The 16,751-nt window shown below is 50.0% G+C and overlaps 21 non-coding genes across 21 annotated transcripts; all 21 read left to right on the forward strand.

The window, feature by feature from the left end:
• Nucleotides 1–371: 371 nt before the first annotated feature.
• On the forward strand, nucleotides 372–444 carry Trnaa-agc (transfer RNA alanine (anticodon AGC)). Its single transcript has one exon. It is a non-coding gene; the product is annotated as a tRNA-Ala (tRNA).
• A 997-nt stretch (nucleotides 445–1,441) lies between these two features.
• Trnaa-ugc (transfer RNA alanine (anticodon UGC)) lies at nucleotides 1,442–1,514 on the forward strand. The gene has a single exon. It is a non-coding gene; the product is annotated as a tRNA-Ala (tRNA).
• A 423-nt stretch (nucleotides 1,515–1,937) lies between these two features.
• Trnaa-agc (transfer RNA alanine (anticodon AGC)) lies at nucleotides 1,938–2,010 on the forward strand. The gene has a single exon. It is a non-coding gene; the product is annotated as a tRNA-Ala (tRNA).
• A 1,008-nt stretch (nucleotides 2,011–3,018) lies between these two features.
• Nucleotides 3,019–3,091, forward strand: Trnaa-ugc (transfer RNA alanine (anticodon UGC)). Its single transcript has one exon. It is a non-coding gene; the product is annotated as a tRNA-Ala (tRNA).
• A 423-nt stretch (nucleotides 3,092–3,514) lies between these two features.
• Trnaa-agc (transfer RNA alanine (anticodon AGC)) lies at nucleotides 3,515–3,587 on the forward strand. The gene has a single exon. It is a non-coding gene; the product is annotated as a tRNA-Ala (tRNA).
• A 997-nt stretch (nucleotides 3,588–4,584) lies between these two features.
• Trnaa-ugc (transfer RNA alanine (anticodon UGC)) lies at nucleotides 4,585–4,657 on the forward strand. The gene has a single exon. It is a non-coding gene; the product is annotated as a tRNA-Ala (tRNA).
• Nucleotides 4,658–5,080: 423 nt separating this feature from the next.
• On the forward strand, nucleotides 5,081–5,153 carry Trnaa-agc (transfer RNA alanine (anticodon AGC)). The gene has a single exon. It is a non-coding gene; the product is annotated as a tRNA-Ala (tRNA).
• Nucleotides 5,154–6,150: 997 nt separating this feature from the next.
• On the forward strand, nucleotides 6,151–6,223 carry Trnaa-ugc (transfer RNA alanine (anticodon UGC)). Its single transcript has one exon. It is a non-coding gene; the product is annotated as a tRNA-Ala (tRNA).
• A 423-nt stretch (nucleotides 6,224–6,646) lies between these two features.
• Trnaa-agc (transfer RNA alanine (anticodon AGC)) lies at nucleotides 6,647–6,719 on the forward strand. The gene has a single exon. It is a non-coding gene; the product is annotated as a tRNA-Ala (tRNA).
• Nucleotides 6,720–7,716: 997 nt separating this feature from the next.
• Nucleotides 7,717–7,789, forward strand: Trnaa-ugc (transfer RNA alanine (anticodon UGC)). Its single transcript has one exon. It is a non-coding gene; the product is annotated as a tRNA-Ala (tRNA).
• A 423-nt stretch (nucleotides 7,790–8,212) lies between these two features.
• Trnaa-agc (transfer RNA alanine (anticodon AGC)) lies at nucleotides 8,213–8,285 on the forward strand. The gene has a single exon. It is a non-coding gene; the product is annotated as a tRNA-Ala (tRNA).
• A 1,008-nt stretch (nucleotides 8,286–9,293) lies between these two features.
• Trnaa-ugc (transfer RNA alanine (anticodon UGC)) lies at nucleotides 9,294–9,366 on the forward strand. The gene has a single exon. It is a non-coding gene; the product is annotated as a tRNA-Ala (tRNA).
• Nucleotides 9,367–9,789: 423 nt separating this feature from the next.
• Trnaa-agc (transfer RNA alanine (anticodon AGC)) lies at nucleotides 9,790–9,862 on the forward strand. Its single transcript has one exon. It is a non-coding gene; the product is annotated as a tRNA-Ala (tRNA).
• A 997-nt stretch (nucleotides 9,863–10,859) lies between these two features.
• On the forward strand, nucleotides 10,860–10,932 carry Trnaa-ugc (transfer RNA alanine (anticodon UGC)). Its single transcript has one exon. It is a non-coding gene; the product is annotated as a tRNA-Ala (tRNA).
• A 423-nt stretch (nucleotides 10,933–11,355) lies between these two features.
• On the forward strand, nucleotides 11,356–11,428 carry Trnaa-agc (transfer RNA alanine (anticodon AGC)). The gene has a single exon. It is a non-coding gene; the product is annotated as a tRNA-Ala (tRNA).
• A 997-nt stretch (nucleotides 11,429–12,425) lies between these two features.
• Nucleotides 12,426–12,498, forward strand: Trnaa-ugc (transfer RNA alanine (anticodon UGC)). The gene has a single exon. It is a non-coding gene; the product is annotated as a tRNA-Ala (tRNA).
• Nucleotides 12,499–12,921: 423 nt separating this feature from the next.
• Trnaa-agc (transfer RNA alanine (anticodon AGC)) lies at nucleotides 12,922–12,994 on the forward strand. The gene has a single exon. It is a non-coding gene; the product is annotated as a tRNA-Ala (tRNA).
• A 997-nt stretch (nucleotides 12,995–13,991) lies between these two features.
• On the forward strand, nucleotides 13,992–14,064 carry Trnaa-ugc (transfer RNA alanine (anticodon UGC)). The gene has a single exon. It is a non-coding gene; the product is annotated as a tRNA-Ala (tRNA).
• Nucleotides 14,065–14,487: 423 nt separating this feature from the next.
• Nucleotides 14,488–14,560, forward strand: Trnaa-agc (transfer RNA alanine (anticodon AGC)). Its single transcript has one exon. It is a non-coding gene; the product is annotated as a tRNA-Ala (tRNA).
• Nucleotides 14,561–15,557: 997 nt separating this feature from the next.
• Trnaa-ugc (transfer RNA alanine (anticodon UGC)) lies at nucleotides 15,558–15,630 on the forward strand. Its single transcript has one exon. It is a non-coding gene; the product is annotated as a tRNA-Ala (tRNA).
• Nucleotides 15,631–16,053: 423 nt separating this feature from the next.
• On the forward strand, nucleotides 16,054–16,126 carry Trnaa-agc (transfer RNA alanine (anticodon AGC)). The gene has a single exon. It is a non-coding gene; the product is annotated as a tRNA-Ala (tRNA).
• The last annotated feature ends 625 nt before the right edge of the window (nucleotides 16,127–16,751 follow it).

Below are 16,751 nucleotides of genomic sequence, written 5' to 3' on the forward strand. Positions count from 1 at the left end.
GCAAGATGTTGCAAAGCCAGCCTCACAGACTCATATGATGTATACTGACGTAAGGAGAGCAAGACGTGAATGTGAGGACCGGCTGTTGTCGAGGTGTCATCGAGTGCAAATCTATCTTAGGTATAACGGCCTAACCTCAATGAAGTCTAGAGTGTGGACAACACGTTCGTCTTACTCAGAGCGGTGGCCGAACGCTATTTTCGACGTTGTGCGTGCCACTTTAATTTTGGCCAACTACGATTCGATACAGAATGCAGGAAACCTGAAAGACACCCTCACGGACACATTGAGAGTAGTGTTTGTCTGCGGAATAATGGGAGTGCAAGGGTCTGTGATATTGATATGGTTGTATGTAGCACTATCCGTCATCAGGGGGCGTAGCTCAGATGGTAGAGCGCTCGCTTAGCATGCGAGAGGTACTGGGATCGATACCCAGCGTCTCCAGAATTTTTAACACACCAACATGCGCACACTGCCATGCAAATAATTCACAGCCAGCGAATGTGTCTAGGCAGATACGAGCGAACGATTAGCAGCCACAATTGGCAAGCGTGCTGTTACGCGCAGGAAGCACCCTCCTCCCAGCCCTATACTTAATTTAGAACCAGTACAAGTCTTCCCTTAAGATTCTCAAACCTATGTCGGAAAGATCTGCCTTGCGCCGAGTTCACAAAAATCCCACTGCACATTCCCATTCTTTACGTGCAGTCGGCTGCTACTGGTGTTGCTAGTTGTGACTGCTGATGACAGATGCCGTAGCAATCAATTCATGGAGTGAGTTGTATGTTTTGCGACACTCTGTCTCTGACAAGCAAGCGGAGGTGACATAGGCACGAACACGGGAAGTTTGCAGCTCCTCGCTGCCTGCAGAGACCGAGCAGCCACACTAGTTGGGCGGCCTAAGCCGTAGGCGAAATGTGCTCACTCGCTTGGGCGCGACGTCAAGCTCTAAATAAGGCTGTCACTAGCGTGAGCGTCGTGTAAAGTCGGAAAAGTCGTCTGCATAGGTGAGTGCAATGTTTGGGGAGCGTTTCGTAGTTTGCGCAGTGCAATGGAGACGCGGAAACTTGTTGTGGCTCAGTCTTTTGCAGTTGGACGACAAGAGTGGTACACAGTAGTAAAGTGCGAGGCAGTGAGTTGGCATCAACAGTCGAGTGCACAATGGGGCTTCAGATGTGCTTGTTACCTCAGGCGCTGTGTGATTGTCGACATGGAGTGAAAACGGAGCAATTTGTGACTGTCCTTTCAATTTAAGACGTTAAATACAGACGGAATTTGTAGTCGTAATACCAGAGCATCGAAACTACTTGGAACTCTTGTGCATATGAACGTGATCGCGCCTTTGTACACTGGTCCCTTCGCCCCTATGAACCAACCAACCATCATGTCCGCGCACATCAGAGTAGCAAAGGATGGAAAACAGCGCATCTTTGTTGCGCTTGGGGGCGTAGCTCAGTTGGTAGAGCGTTCGCTTTGCATGTGAAAGGTCCCGGGTTCAAGCCCCGGCGCCTCCATGTTTTGTGGACAGTGCATGGTAAGTGTTGGTCGCGGCGAGCCTAAAGACACGCAAGATGTTGCAAAGCCAGCCTCACAGACTCATATGATGTATACTGACGTAAGGAGAGCAAGACGTGAATGTGAGGACCGGCTGTTGTCGAGGTGTCATCGAGTGCAAATCTATCTTAGGTATAACGGCCTAACCTCAATGAAGTCTAGAGTGTGGACAACACGTTCGTCTTACTCAGAGCGGTGGCCGAACGCTATTTTCGACGTTGTGCGTGCCACTTTAATTTTGGCCAACTACGATTCGATACAGAATGCAGGAAACCTGAAAGACACCCTCACGGACACATTGAGAGTAGTGTTTGTCTGCGGAATAATGGGAGTGCAAGGGTCTGTGATATTGATATGGTTGTATGTAGCACTATCCGTCATCAGGGGGCGTAGCTCAGATGGTAGAGCGCTCGCTTAGCATGCGAGAGGTACTGGGATCGATACCCAGCGTCTCCAGAATTTTTAACACACCAACATGCGCACACTGCCATGCAAATAATTCACAGCCAGCGAATGTGTCTAGGCAGATACGAGCGAACGATTAGCAGCCACAATTGGCAAGCGTGCTGTTACGCGCAGGAAGCACCCTCCTCCCAGCCCTATACTTAATTTAGAACCAGTACAAGTCTTCCCTTAAGATTCTCAAACCTATGTCGGAAAGATCTGCCTTGCGCCGAGTTCACAAAAATCCCACTGCACATTCCCATTCTTTACGTGCAGTCGGCTGCTACTGGTGTTGCTAGTTGTGACTGCTGATGACAGATGCCGTAGCAATCAATTCATGGAGTGAGTTGTATGTTTTGCGACACTCTGTCTCTGACAAGCAAGCGGAGGTGACATAGGCGCGAACACGGGAAGTTTGCAGCTCCTCGCTGCCTGCAGAGACCGAGCAGCCACACTAGTTGGGCGGCCTAAGCCGTAGGCGAAATGTGCTCACTCGCTTGGGCGCGACGTCAAGCTCTAAATAAGGCTGTCACTAGCGTGAGCGTTGCGTGAGCGTCGTGTAAAGTCGGAAAAGTCGTCTGCATAGGTGAGTGCAATGTTTGGGGAGCGTTTCGTAGTTTGCGCAGTGCAATGGAGACGCGGAAACTTGTTGTGGCTCAGTCTTTTGCAGTTGGACGACAAGAGTGGTACACAGTAGTAAAGTGCGAGGCAGTGAGTTGGCATCAACAGTCGAGTGCACAATGGGGCTTCAGATGTGCTTGTTACCTCAGGCGCTGTGTGATTGTCGACATGGAGTGAAAACGGAGCAATTTGTGACTGTCCTTTCAATTTAAGACGTTAAATACAGACGGAATTTGTAGTCGTAATACCAGAGCATCGAAACTACTTGGAACTCTTGTGCATATGAACGTGATCGCGCCTTTGTACACTGGTCCCTTCGCCCCTATGAACCAACCAACCATCATGTCCGCGCACATCAGAGTAGCAAAGGATGGAAAACAGCGCATCTTTGTTGCGCTTGGGGGCGTAGCTCAGTTGGTAGAGCGTTCGCTTTGCATGTGAAAGGTCCCGGGTTCAAGCCCCGGCGCCTCCATGTTTTGTGGACAGTGCATGGTAAGTGTTGGTCGCGGCGAGCCTAAAGACACGCAAGATGTTGCAAAGCCAGCCTCACAGACTCATATGATGTATACTGACGTAAGGAGAGCAAGACGTGAATGTGAGGACCGGCTGTTGTCGAGGTGTCATCGAGTGCAAATCTATCTTAGGTATAACGGCCTAACCTCAATGAAGTCTAGAGTGTGGACAACACGTTCGTCTTACTCAGAGCGGTGGCCGAACGCTATTTTCGACGTTGTGCGTGCCACTTTAATTTTGGCCAACTACGATTCGATACAGAATGCAGGAAACCTGAAAGACACCCTCACGGACACATTGAGAGTAGTGTTTGTCTGCGGAATAATGGGAGTGCAAGGGTCTGTGATATTGATATGGTTGTATGTAGCACTATCCGTCATCAGGGGGCGTAGCTCAGATGGTAGAGCGCTCGCTTAGCATGCGAGAGGTACTGGGATCGATACCCAGCGTCTCCAGAATTTTTAACACACCAACATGCGCACACTGCCATGCAAATAATTCACAGCCAGCGAATGTGTCTAGGCAGATACGAGCGAACGATTAGCAGCCACAATTGGCAAGCGTGCTGTTACGCGCAGGAAGCACCCTCCTCCCAGCCCTATACTTAATTTAGAACCAGTACAAGTCTTCCCTTAAGATTCTCAAACCTATGTCGGAAAGATCTGCCTTGCGCCGAGTTCACAAAAATCCCACTGCACATTCCCATTCTTTACGTGCAGTCGGCTGCTACTGGTGTTGCTAGTTGTGACTGCTGATGACAGATGCCGTAGCAATCAATTCATGGAGTGAGTTGTATGTTTTGCGACACTCTGTCTCTGACAAGCAAGCGGAGGTGACATAGGCGCGAACACGGGAAGTTTGCAGCTCCTCGCTGCCTGCAGAGACCGAGCAGCCACACTAGTTGGGCGGCCTAAGCCGTAGGCGAAATGTGCTCACTCGCTTGGGCGCGACGTCAAGCTCTAAATAAGGCTGTCACTAGCGTGAGCGTCGTGTAAAGTCGGAAAAGTCGTCTGCATAGGTGAGTGCAATGTTTGGGGAGCGTTTCGTAGTTTGCGCAGTGCAATGGAGACGCGGAAACTTGTTGTGGCTCAGTCTTTTGCAGTTGGACGACAAGAGTGGTACACAGTAGTAAAGTGCGAGGCAGTGAGTTGGCATCAACAGTCGAGTGCACAATGGGGCTTCAGATGTGCTTGTTACCTCAGGCGCTGTGTGATTGTCGACATGGAGTGAAAACGGAGCAATTTGTGACTGTCCTTTCAATTTAAGACGTTAAATACAGACGGAATTTGTAGTCGTAATACCAGAGCATCGAAACTACTTGGAACTCTTGTGCATATGAACGTGATCGCGCCTTTGTACACTGGTCCCTTCGCCCCTATGAACCAACCAACCATCATGTCCGCGCACATCAGAGTAGCAAAGGATGGAAAACAGCGCATCTTTGTTGCGCTTGGGGGCGTAGCTCAGTTGGTAGAGCGTTCGCTTTGCATGTGAAAGGTCCCGGGTTCAAGCCCCGGCGCCTCCATGTTTTGTGGACAGTGCATGGTAAGTGTTGGTCGCGGCGAGCCTAAAGACACGCAAGATGTTGCAAAGCCAGCCTCACAGACTCATATGATGTATACTGACGTAAGGAGAGCAAGACGTGAATGTGAGGACCGGCTGTTGTCGAGGTGTCATCGAGTGCAAATCTATCTTAGGTATAACGGCCTAACCTCAATGAAGTCTAGAGTGTGGACAACACGTTCGTCTTACTCAGAGCGGTGGCCGAACGCTATTTTCGACGTTGTGCGTGCCACTTTAATTTTGGCCAACTACGATTCGATACAGAATGCAGGAAACCTGAAAGACACCCTCACGGACACATTGAGAGTAGTGTTTGTCTGCGGAATAATGGGAGTGCAAGGGTCTGTGATATTGATATGGTTGTATGTAGCACTATCCGTCATCAGGGGGCGTAGCTCAGATGGTAGAGCGCTCGCTTAGCATGCGAGAGGTACTGGGATCGATACCCAGCGTCTCCAGAATTTTTAACACACCAACATGCGCACACTGCCATGCAAATAATTCACAGCCAGCGAATGTGTCTAGGCAGATACGAGCGAACGATTAGCAGCCACAATTGGCAAGCGTGCTGTTACGCGCAGGAAGCACCCTCCTCCCAGCCCTATACTTAATTTAGAACCAGTACAAGTCTTCCCTTAAGATTCTCAAACCTATGTCGGAAAGATCTGCCTTGCGCCGAGTTCACAAAAATCCCACTGCACATTCCCATTCTTTACGTGCAGTCGGCTGCTACTGGTGTTGCTAGTTGTGACTGCTGATGACAGATGCCGTAGCAATCAATTCATGGAGTGAGTTGTATGTTTTGCGACACTCTGTCTCTGACAAGCAAGCGGAGGTGACATAGGCGCGAACACGGGAAGTTTGCAGCTCCTCGCTGCCTGCAGAGACCGAGCAGCCACACTAGTTGGGCGGCCTAAGCCGTAGGCGAAATGTGCTCACTCGCTTGGGCGCGACGTCAAGCTCTAAATAAGGCTGTCACTAGCGTGAGCGTCGTGTAAAGTCGGAAAAGTCGTCTGCATAGGTGAGTGCAATGTTTGGGGAGCGTTTCGTAGTTTGCGCAGTGCAATGGAGACGCGGAAACTTGTTGTGGCTCAGTCTTTTGCAGTTGGACGACAAGAGTGGTACACAGTAGTAAAGTGCGAGGCAGTGAGTTGGCATCAACAGTCGAGTGCACAATGGGGCTTCAGATGTGCTTGTTACCTCAGGCGCTGTGTGATTGTCGACATGGAGTGAAAACGGAGCAATTTGTGACTGTCCTTTCAATTTAAGACGTTAAATACAGACGGAATTTGTAGTCGTAATACCAGAGCATCGAAACTACTTGGAACTCTTGTGCATATGAACGTGATCGCGCCTTTGTACACTGGTCCCTTCGCCCCTATGAACCAACCAACCATCATGTCCGCGCACATCAGAGTAGCAAAGGATGGAAAACAGCGCATCTTTGTTGCGCTTGGGGGCGTAGCTCAGTTGGTAGAGCGTTCGCTTTGCATGTGAAAGGTCCCGGGTTCAAGCCCCGGCGCCTCCATGTTTTGTGGACAGTGCATGGTAAGTGTTGGTCGCGGCGAGCCTAAAGACACGCTAGATGTTGCAAAGCCAGCCTCACAGACTCATATGATGTATACTGACGTAAGGAGAGCAAGACGTGAATGTGAGGACCGGCTGTTGTCGAGGTGTCATCGAGTGCAAATCTATCTTAGGTATAACGGCCTAACCTCAATGAAGTCTAGAGTGTGGACAACACGTTCGTCTTACTCAGAGCGGTGGCCGAACGCTATTTTCGACGTTGTGCGTGCCACTTTAATTTTGGCCAACTACGATTCGATACAGAATGCAGGAAACCTGAAAGACACCCTCACGGACACATTGAGAGTAGTGTTTGTCTGCGGAATAATGGGAGTGCAAGGGTCTGTGATATTGATATGGTTGTATGTAGCACTATCCGTCATCAGGGGGCGTAGCTCAGATGGTAGAGCGCTCGCTTAGCATGCGAGAGGTACTGGGATCGATACCCAGCGTCTCCAGAATTTTTAACACACCAACATGCGCACACTGCCATGCAAATAATTCACAGCCAGCGAATGTGTCTAGGCAGATACGAGCGAACGATTAGCAGCCACAATTGGCAAGCGTGCTGTTACGCGCAGGAAGCACCCTCCTCCCAGCCCTATACTTAATTTAGAACCAGTACAAGTCTTCCCTTAAGATTCTCAAACCTATGTCGGAAAGATCTGCCTTGCGCCGAGTTCACAAAAATCCCACTGCACATTCCCATTCTTTACGTGCAGTCGGCTGCTACTGGTGTTGCTAGTTGTGACTGCTGATGACAGATGCCGTAGCAATCAATTCTTGGAGTGAGTTGTATGTTTTGCGACACTCTGTCTCTGACAAGCAAGCGGAGGTGACATAGGCGCGAACACGGAAAGTTTGCAGCTCCTCGCTGCCTGCAGAGACCGAGCAGCCACACTAGTTGGGCGGCCTAAGCCGTAGGCGAAATGTGCTCACTCGCTTGGGCGCGACGTCAAGCTCTAAATAAGGCTGTCACTAGCGTGAGCGTCGTGTAAAGTCGGAAAAGTCGTCTGCATAGGTGAGTGCAATGTTTGGGGAGCGTTTCGTAGTTTGCGCAGTGCAATGGAGACGCGGAAACTTGTTGTGGCTCAGTCTTTTGCAGTTGGACGACAAGAGTGGTACACAGTAGTAAAGTGCGAGGCAGTGAGTTGGCATCAACAGTCGAGTGCACAATGGGGCTTCAGATGTGCTTGTTACCTCAGGCGCTGTGTGATTGTCGACATGGAGTGAAAACGGAGCAATTTGTGACTGTCCTTTCAATTTAAGACGTTAAATACAGACGGAATTTGTAGTCGTAATACCAGAGCATCGAAACTACTTGGAACTCTTGTGCATATGAACGTGATCGCGCCTTTGTACACTGGTCCCTTCGCCCCTATGAACCAACCAACCATCATGTCCGCGCACATCAGAGTAGCAAAGGATGGAAAACAGCGCATCTTTGTTGCGCTTGGGGGCGTAGCTCAGTTGGTAGAGCGTTCGCTTTGCATGTGAAAGGTCCCGGGTTCAAGCCCCGGCGCCTCCATGTTTTGTGGACAGTGCATGGTAAGTGTTGGTCGCGGCGAGCCTAAAGACACGCAAGATGTTGCAAAGCCAGCCTCACAGACTCATATGATGTATACTGACGTAAGGAGAGCAAGACGTGAATGTGAGGACCGGCTGTTGTCGAGGTGTCATCGAGTGCAAATCTATCTTAGGTATAACGGCCTAACCTCAATGAAGTCTAGAGTGTGGACAACACGTTCGTCTTACTCAGAGCGGTGGCCGAACGCTATTTTCGACGTTGTGCGTGCCACTTTAATTTTGGCCAACTACGATTCGATACAGAATGCAGGAAACCTGAAAGACACCCTCACGGACACATTGAGAGTAGTGTTTGTCTGCGGAATAATGGGAGTGCAAGGGTCTGTGATATTGATATGGTTGTATGTAGCACTATCCGTCATCAGGGGGCGTAGCTCAGATGGTAGAGCGCTCGCTTAGCATGCGAGAGGTACTGGGATCGATACCCAGCGTCTCCAGAATTTTTAACACACCAACATGCGCACACTGCCATGCAAATAATTCACAGCCAGCGAATGTGTCTAGGCAGATACGAGCGAACGATTAGCAGCCACAATTGGCAAGCGTGCTGTTACGCGCAGGAAGCACCCTCCTCCCAGCCCTATACTTAATTTAGAACCAGTACAAGTCTTCCCTTAAGATTCTCAAACCTATGTCGGAAAGATCTGCCTTGCGCCGAGTTCACAAAAATCCCACTGCACATTCCCATTCTTTACGTGCAGTCGGCTGCTACTGGTGTTGCTAGTTGTGACTGCTGATGACAGATGCCGTAGCAATCAATTCATGGAGTGAGTTGTATGTTTTGCGACACTCTGTCTCTGACAAGCAAGCGGAGGTGACATAGGCGCGAACACGGGAAGTTTGCAGCTCCTCGCTGCCTGCAGAGACCGAGCAGCCACACTAGTTGGGCGGCCTAAGCCGTAGGCGAAATGTGCTCACTCGCTTGGGCGCGACGTCAAGCTCTAAATAAGGCTGTCACTAGCGTGAGCGTTGCGTGAGCTTCGTGTAAAGTCGGAAAAGTCGTCTGCATAGGTGAGTGCAATGTTTGGGGAGCGTTTCGTAGTTTGCGCAGTGCAATGGAGACGCGGAAACTTGTTGTGGCTCAGTCTTTTGCAGTTGGACGACAAGAGTGGTACACAGTAGTAAAGTGCGAGGCAGTGAGTTGGCATCAACAGTCGAGTGCACAATGGGGCTTCAGATGTGCTTGTTACCTCAGGCGCTGTGTGATTGTCGACATGGAGTGAAAACGGAGCAATTTGTGACTGTCCTTTCAATTTAAGACGTTAAATACAGACGGAATTTGTAGTCGTAATACCAGAGCATCGAAACTACTTGGAACTCTTGTGCATATGAACGTGATCGCGCCTTTGTACACTGGTCCCTTCGCCCCTATGAACCAACCAACCATCATGTCCGCGCACATCAGAGTAGCAAAGGATGGAAAACAGCGCATCTTTGTTGCGCTTGGGGGCGTAGCTCAGTTGGTAGAGCGTTCGCTTTGCATGTGAAAGGTCCCGGGTTCAAGCCCCGGCGCCTCCATGTTTTGTGGACAGTGCATGGTAAGTGTTGGTCGCGGCGAGCCTAAAGACACGCTAGATGTTGCAAAGCCAGCCTCACAGACTCATATGATGTATACTGACGTAAGGAGAGCAAGACGTGAATGTGAGGACCGGCTGTTGTCGAGGTGTCATCGAGTGCAAATCTATCTTAGGTATAACGGCCTAACCTCAATGAAGTCTAGAGTGTGGACAACACGTTCGTCTTACTCAGAGCGGTGGCCGAACGCTATTTTCGACGTTGTGCGTGCCACTTTAATTTTGGCCAACTACGATTCGATACAGAATGCAGGAAACCTGAAAGACACCCTCACGGACACATTGAGAGTAGTGTTTGTCTGCGGAATAATGGGAGTGCAAGGGTCTGTGATATTGATATGGTTGTATGTAGCACTATCCGTCATCAGGGGGCGTAGCTCAGATGGTAGAGCGCTCGCTTAGCATGCGAGAGGTACTGGGATCGATACCCAGCGTCTCCAGAATTTTTAACACACCAACATGCGCACACTGCCATGCAAATAATTCACAGCCAGCGAATGTGTCTAGGCAGATACGAGCGAACGATTAGCAGCCACAATTGGCAAGCGTGCTGTTACGCGCAGGAAGCACCCTCCTCCCAGCCCTATACTTAATTTAGAACCAGTACAAGTCTTCCCTTAAGATTCTCAAACCTATGTCGGAAAGATCTGCCTTGCGCCGAGTTCACAAAAATCCCACTGCACATTCCCATTCTTTACGTGCAGTCGGCTGCTACTGGTGTTGCTAGTTGTGACTGCTGATGACAGATGCCGTAGCAATCAATTCATGGAGTGAGTTGTATGTTTTGCGACACTCTGTCTCTGACAAGCAAGCGGAGGTGACATAGGCGCGAACACGGGAAGTTTGCAGCTCCTCGCTGCCTGCAGAGACCGAGCAGCCACACTAGTTGGGCGGCCTAAGCCGTAGGCGAAATGTGCTCACTCGCTTGGGCGCGACGTCAAGCTCTAAATAAGGCTGTCACTAGCGTGAGCGTCGTGTAAAGTCGGAAAAGTCGTCTGCATAGGTGAGTGCAATGTTTGGGGAGCGTTTCGTAGTTTGCGCAGTGCAATGGAGACGCGGAAACTTGTTGTGGCTCAGTCTTTTGCAGTTGGACGACAAGAGTGGTACACAGTAGTAAAGTGCGAGGCAGTGAGTTGGCATCAACAGTCGAGTGCACAATGGGGCTTCAGATGTGCTTGTTACCTCAGGCGCTGTGTGATTGTCGACATGGAGTGAAAACGGAGCAATTTGTGACTGTCCTTTCAATTTAAGACGTTAAATACAGACGGAATTTGTAGTCGTAATACCAGAGCATCGAAACTACTTGGAACTCTTGTGCATATGAACGTGATCGCGCCTTTGTACACTGGTCCCTTCGCCCCTATGAACCAACCAACCATCATGTCCGCGCACATCAGAGTAGCAAAGGATGGAAAACAGCGCATCTTTGTTGCGCTTGGGGGCGTAGCTCAGTTGGTAGAGCGTTCGCTTTGCATGTGAAAGGTCCCGGGTTCAAGCCCCGGCGCCTCCATGTTTTGTGGACAGTGCATGGTAAGTGTTGGTCGCGGCGAGCCTAAAGACACGCAAGATGTTGCAAAGCCAGCCTCACAGACTCATATGATGTATACTGACGTAAGGAGAGCAAGACGTGAATGTGAGGACCGGCTGTTGTCGAGGTGTCATCGAGTGCAAATCTATCTTAGGTATAACGGCCTAACCTCAATGAAGTCTAGAGTGTGGACAACACGTTCGTCTTACTCAGAGCGGTGGCCGAACGCTATTTTCGACGTTGTGCGTGCCACTTTAATTTTGGCCAACTACGATTCGATACAGAATGCAGGAAACCTGAAAGACACCCTCACGGACACATTGAGAGTAGTGTTTGTCTGCGGAATAATGGGAGTGCAAGGGTCTGTGATATTGATATGGTTGTATGTAGCACTATCCGTCATCAGGGGGCGTAGCTCAGATGGTAGAGCGCTCGCTTAGCATGCGAGAGGTACTGGGATCGATACCCAGCGTCTCCAGAATTTTTAACACACCAACATGCGCACACTGCCATGCAAATAATTCACAGCCAGCGAATGTGTCTAGGCAGATACGAGCGAACGATTAGCAGCCACAATTGGCAAGCGTGCTGTTACGCGCAGGAAGCACCCTCCTCCCAGCCCTATACTTAATTTAGAACCAGTACAAGTCTTCCCTTAAGATTCTCAAACCTATGTCGGAAAGATCTGCCTTGCGCCGAGTTCACAAAAATCCCACTGCACATTCCCATTCTTTACGTGCAGTCGGCTGCTACTGGTGTTGCTAGTTGTGACTGCTGATGACAGATGCCGTAGCAATCAATTCATGGAGTGAGTTGTATGTTTTGCGACACTCTGTCTCTGACAAGCAAGCGGAGGTGACATAGGCGCGAACACGGGAAGTTTGCAGCTCCTCGCTGCCTGCAGAGACCGAGCAGCCACACTAGTTGGGCGGCCTAAGCCGTAGGCGAAATGTGCTCACTCGCTTGGGCGCGACGTCAAGCTCTAAATAAGGCTGTCACTAGCGTGAGCGTCGTGTAAAGTCGGAAAAGTCGTCTGCATAGGTGAGTGCAATGTTTGGGGAGCGTTTCGTAGTTTGCGCAGTGCAATGGAGACGCGGAAACTTGTTGTGTCTCAGTCTTTTGCAGTTGGACGACAAGAGTGGTACACAGTAGTAAAGTGCGAGGCAGTGAGTTGGCATCAACAGTCGAGTGCACAATGGGGCTTCAGATGTGCTTGTTACCTCAGGCGCTGTGTGATTGTCGACATGGAGTGAAAACGGAGCAATTTGTGACTGTCCTTTCAATTTAAGACGTTAAATACAGACGGAATTTGTAGTCGTAATACCAGAGCATCGAAACTACTTGGAACTCTTGTGCATATGAACGTGATCGCGCCTTTGTACACTGGTCCCTTCGCCCCTATGAACCAACCAACCATCATGTCCGCGCACATCAGAGTAGCAAAGGATGGAAAACAGCGCATCTTTGTTGCGCTTGGGGGCGTAGCTCAGTTGGTAGAGCGTTCGCTTTGCATGTGAAAGGTCCCGGGTTCAAGCCCCGGCGCCTCCATGTTTTGTGGACAGTGCATGGTAAGTGTTGGTCGCGGCGAGCCTAAAGACACGCAAGATGTTGCAAAGCCAGCCTCACAGACTCATATGATGTATACTGACGTAAGGAGAGCAAGACGTGAATGTGAGGACCGGCTGTTGTCGAGGTGTCATCGAGTGCAAATCTATCTTAGGTATAACGGCCTAACCTCAATGAAGTCTAGAGTGTGGACAACACGTTCGTCTTACTCAGAGCGGTGGCCGAACGCTATTTTCGACGTTGTGCGTGCCACTTTAATTTTGGCCAACTACGATTCGATACAGAATGCAGGAAACCTGAAAGACACCCTCACGGACACATTGAGAGTAGTGTTTGTCTGCGGAATAATGGGAGTGCAAGGGTCTGTGATATTGATATGGTTGTATGTAGCACTATCCGTCATCAGGGGGCGTAGCTCAGATGGTAGAGCGCTCGCTTAGCATGCGAGAGGTATTGGGATCGATACCCAGCGTCTCCAGAATTTTTAACACACCAACATGCGCACACTGCCATGCAAATAATTCACAGCCAGCGAATGTGTCTAGGCAGATACGAGCGAACGATTAGCAGCCACAATTGGCAAGCGTGCTGTTACGCGCAGGAAGCACCCTCCTCCCAGCCCTATACTTAATTTAGAACCAGTACAAGTCTTCCCTTAAGATTCTCAAACCTATGTCGGAAAGATCTGCCTTGCGCCGAGTTCACAAAAATCCCACTGCACATTCCCATTCTTTACGTGCAGTCGGCTGCTACTGGTGTTGCTAGTTGTGACTGCTGATGACAGATGCCGTAGCAATCAATTCATGGAGTGAGTTGTATGTTTTGCGACACTCTGTCTCTGACAAGCAAGCGGAGGTGACATAGGCGCGAACACGGGAAGTTTGCAGCTCCTCGCTGCCTGCAGAGACCGAGCAGCCACACTAGTTGGGCGGCCTAAGCCGTAGGCGAAATGTGCTCACTCGCTTGGGCGCGACGTCAAGCTCTAAATAAGGCTGTCACTAGCGTGAGCGTCGTGTAAAGTCGGAAAAGTCGTCTGCATAGGTGAGTGCAATGTTTGGGGAGCGTTTCGTAGTTTGCGCAGTGCAATGGAGACGCGGAAACTTGTTGTGGCTCAGTCTTTTGCAGTTGGACGACAAGAGTGGTACACAGTAGTAAAGTGCGAGGCAGTGAGTTGGCATCAACAGTCGAGTGCACAATGGGGCTTCAGATGTGCTTGTTACCTCAGGCGCTGTGTGATTGTCGACATGGAGTGAAAACGGAGCAATTTGTGACTGTCCTTTCAATTTAAGACGTTAAATACAGACGGAATTTGTAGTCGTAATACCAGAGCATCGAAACTACTTGGAACTCTTGTGCATATGAACGTGATCGCGCCTTTGTACACTGGTCCCTTCGCCCCTATGAACCAACCAACCATCATGTCCGCGCACATCAGAGTAGCAAAGGATGGAAAACAGCGCATCTTTGTTGCGCTTGGGGGCGTAGCTCAGTTGGTAGAGCGTTCGCTTTGCATGTGAAAGGTCCCGGGTTCAAGCCCCGGCGCCTCCATGTTTTGTGGACAGTGCATGGTAAGTGTTGGTCGCGGCGAGCCTAAAGACACGCTAGATGTTGCAAAGCCAGCCTCACAGACTCATATGATGTATACTGACGTAAGGAGAGCAAGACGTGAATGTGAGGACCGGCTGTTGTCGAGGTGTCATCGAGTGCAAATCTATCTTAGGTATAACGGCCTAACCTCAATGAAGTCTAGAGTGTGGACAACACGTTCGTCTTACTCAGAGCGGTGGCCGAACGCTATTTTCGACGTTGTGCGTGCCACTTTAATTTTGGCCAACTACGATTCGATACAGAATGCAGGAAACCTGAAAGACACCCTCACGGACACATTGAGAGTAGTGTTTGTCTGCGGAATAATGGGAGTGCAAGGGTCTGTGATATTGATATGGTTGTATGTAGCACTATCCGTCATCAGGGGGCGTAGCTCAGATGGTAGAGCGCTCGCTTAGCATGCGAGAGGTACTGGGATCGATACCCAGCGTCTCCAGAATTTTTAACACACCAACATGCGCACACTGCCATGCAAATAATTCACAGCCAGCGAATGTGTCTAGGCAGATACGAGCGAACGATTAGCAGCCACAATTGGCAAGCGTGCTGTTACGCGCAGGAAGCACCCTCCTCCCAGCCCTATACTTAATTTAGAACCAGTACAAGTCTTCCCTTAAGATTCTCAAACCTATGTCGGAAAGATCTGCCTTGCGCCGAGTTCACAAAAATCCCACTGCACATTCCCATTCTTTACGTGCAGTCGGCTGCTACTGGTGTTGCTAGTTGTGACTGCTGATGACAGATGCCGTAGCAATCAATTCATGGAGTGAGTTGTATGTTTTGCGACACTCTGTCTCTGACAAGCAAGCGGAGGTGACATAGGCGCGAACACGGGAAGTTTGCAGCTCCTCGCTGCCTGCAGAGACCGAGCAGCCACACTAGTTGGGCGGCCTAAGCCGTAGGCGAAATGTGCTCACTCGCTTGGGCGCGACGTCAAGCTCTAAATAAGGCTGTCACTAGCGTGAGCGTCGTGTAAAGTCGGAAAAGTCGTCTGCATAGGTGAGTGCAATGTTTGGGGAGCGTTTCGTAGTTTGCGCAGTGCAATGGAGACGCGGAAACTTGTTGTGGCTCAGTCTTTTGCAGTTGGACGACAAGAGTGGTACACAGTAGTAAAGTGCGAGGCAGTGAGTTGGCATCAACAGTCGAGTGCACAATGGGGCTTCAGATGTGCTTGTTACCTCAGGCGCTGTGTGATTGTCGACATGGAGTGAAAACGGAGCAATTTGTGACTGTCCTTTCAATTTAAGACGTTAAATACAGACGGAATTTGTAGTCGTAATACCAGAGCATCGAAACTACTTGGAACTCTTGTGCATATGAACGTGATCGCGCCTTTGTACACTGGTCCCTTCGCCCCTATGAACCAACCAACCATCATGTCCGCGCACATCAGAGTAGCAAAGGATGGAAAACAGCGCATCTTTGTTGCGCTTGGGGGCGTAGCTCAGTTGGTAGAGCGTTCGCTTTGCATGTGAAAGGTCCCGGGTTCAAGCCCCGGCGCCTCCATGTTTTGTGGACAGTGCATGGTAAGTGTTGGTCGCGGCGAGCCTAAAGACACGCAAGATGTTGCAAAGCCAGCCTCACAGACTCATATGATGTATACTGACGTAAGGAGAGCAAGACGTGAATGTGAGGACCGGCTGTTGTCGAGGTGTCATCGAGTGCAAATCTATCTTAGGTATAACGGCCTAACCTCAATGAAGTCTAGAGTGTGGACAACACGTTCGTCTTACTCAGAGCGGTGGCCGAACGCTATTTTCGACGTTGTGCGTGCCACTTTAATTTTGGCCAACTACGATTCGATACAGAATGCAGGAAACCTGAAAGACACCCTCACGGACACATTGAGAGTAGTGTTTGTCTGCGGAATAATGGGAGTGCAAGGGTCTGTGATATTGATATGGTTGTATGTAGCACTATCCGTCATCAGGGGGCGTAGCTCAGATGGTAGAGCGCTCGCTTAGCATGCGAGAGGTATTGGGATCGATACCCAGCGTCTCCAGAATTTTTAACACACCAACATGCGCACACTGCCATGCAAATAATTCACAGCCAGCGAATGTGTCTAGGCAGATACGAGCGAACGATTAGCAGCCACAATTGGCAAGCGTGCTGTTACGCGCAGGAAGCACCCTCCTCCCAGCCCTATACTTAATTTAGAACCAGTACAAGTCTTCCCTTAAGATTCTCAAACCTATGTCGGAAAGATCTGCCTTGCGCCGAGTTCACAAAAATCCCACTGCACATTCCCATTCTTTACGTGCAGTCGGCTGCTACTGGTGTTGCTAGTTGTGACTGCTGATGACAGATGCCGTAGCAATCAATTCATGGAGTGAGTTGTATGTTTTGCGACACTCTGTCTCTGACAAGCAAGCGGAGGTGACATAGGCGCGAACACGGGAAGTTTGCAGCTCCTCGCTGCCTGCAGAGACCGAGCAGCCACACTAGTTGGGCGGCCTAAGCCGTAGGCGAAATGTGCTCACTCGCTTGGGCGCGACGTCAAGCTCTAAATAAGGCTGTCACTAGCGTGAGCGTCGTGTAAAGTCGGAAAAGTCGTCTGCATAGGTGAGTGCAATGTTTGGGGAGCGTTTCGTAGTTTGCGCAGTGCAATGGAGACGCGGAAACTT

The sequence above is a fragment of the Schistocerca cancellata genome, unplaced genomic scaffold (genome assembly GCF_023864275.1).
Source record: "Schistocerca cancellata isolate TAMUIC-IGC-003103 unplaced genomic scaffold, iqSchCanc2.1 HiC_scaffold_918, whole genome shotgun sequence".
NCBI lineage: Eukaryota > Metazoa > Arthropoda > Insecta > Orthoptera > Acrididae > Schistocerca > Schistocerca cancellata.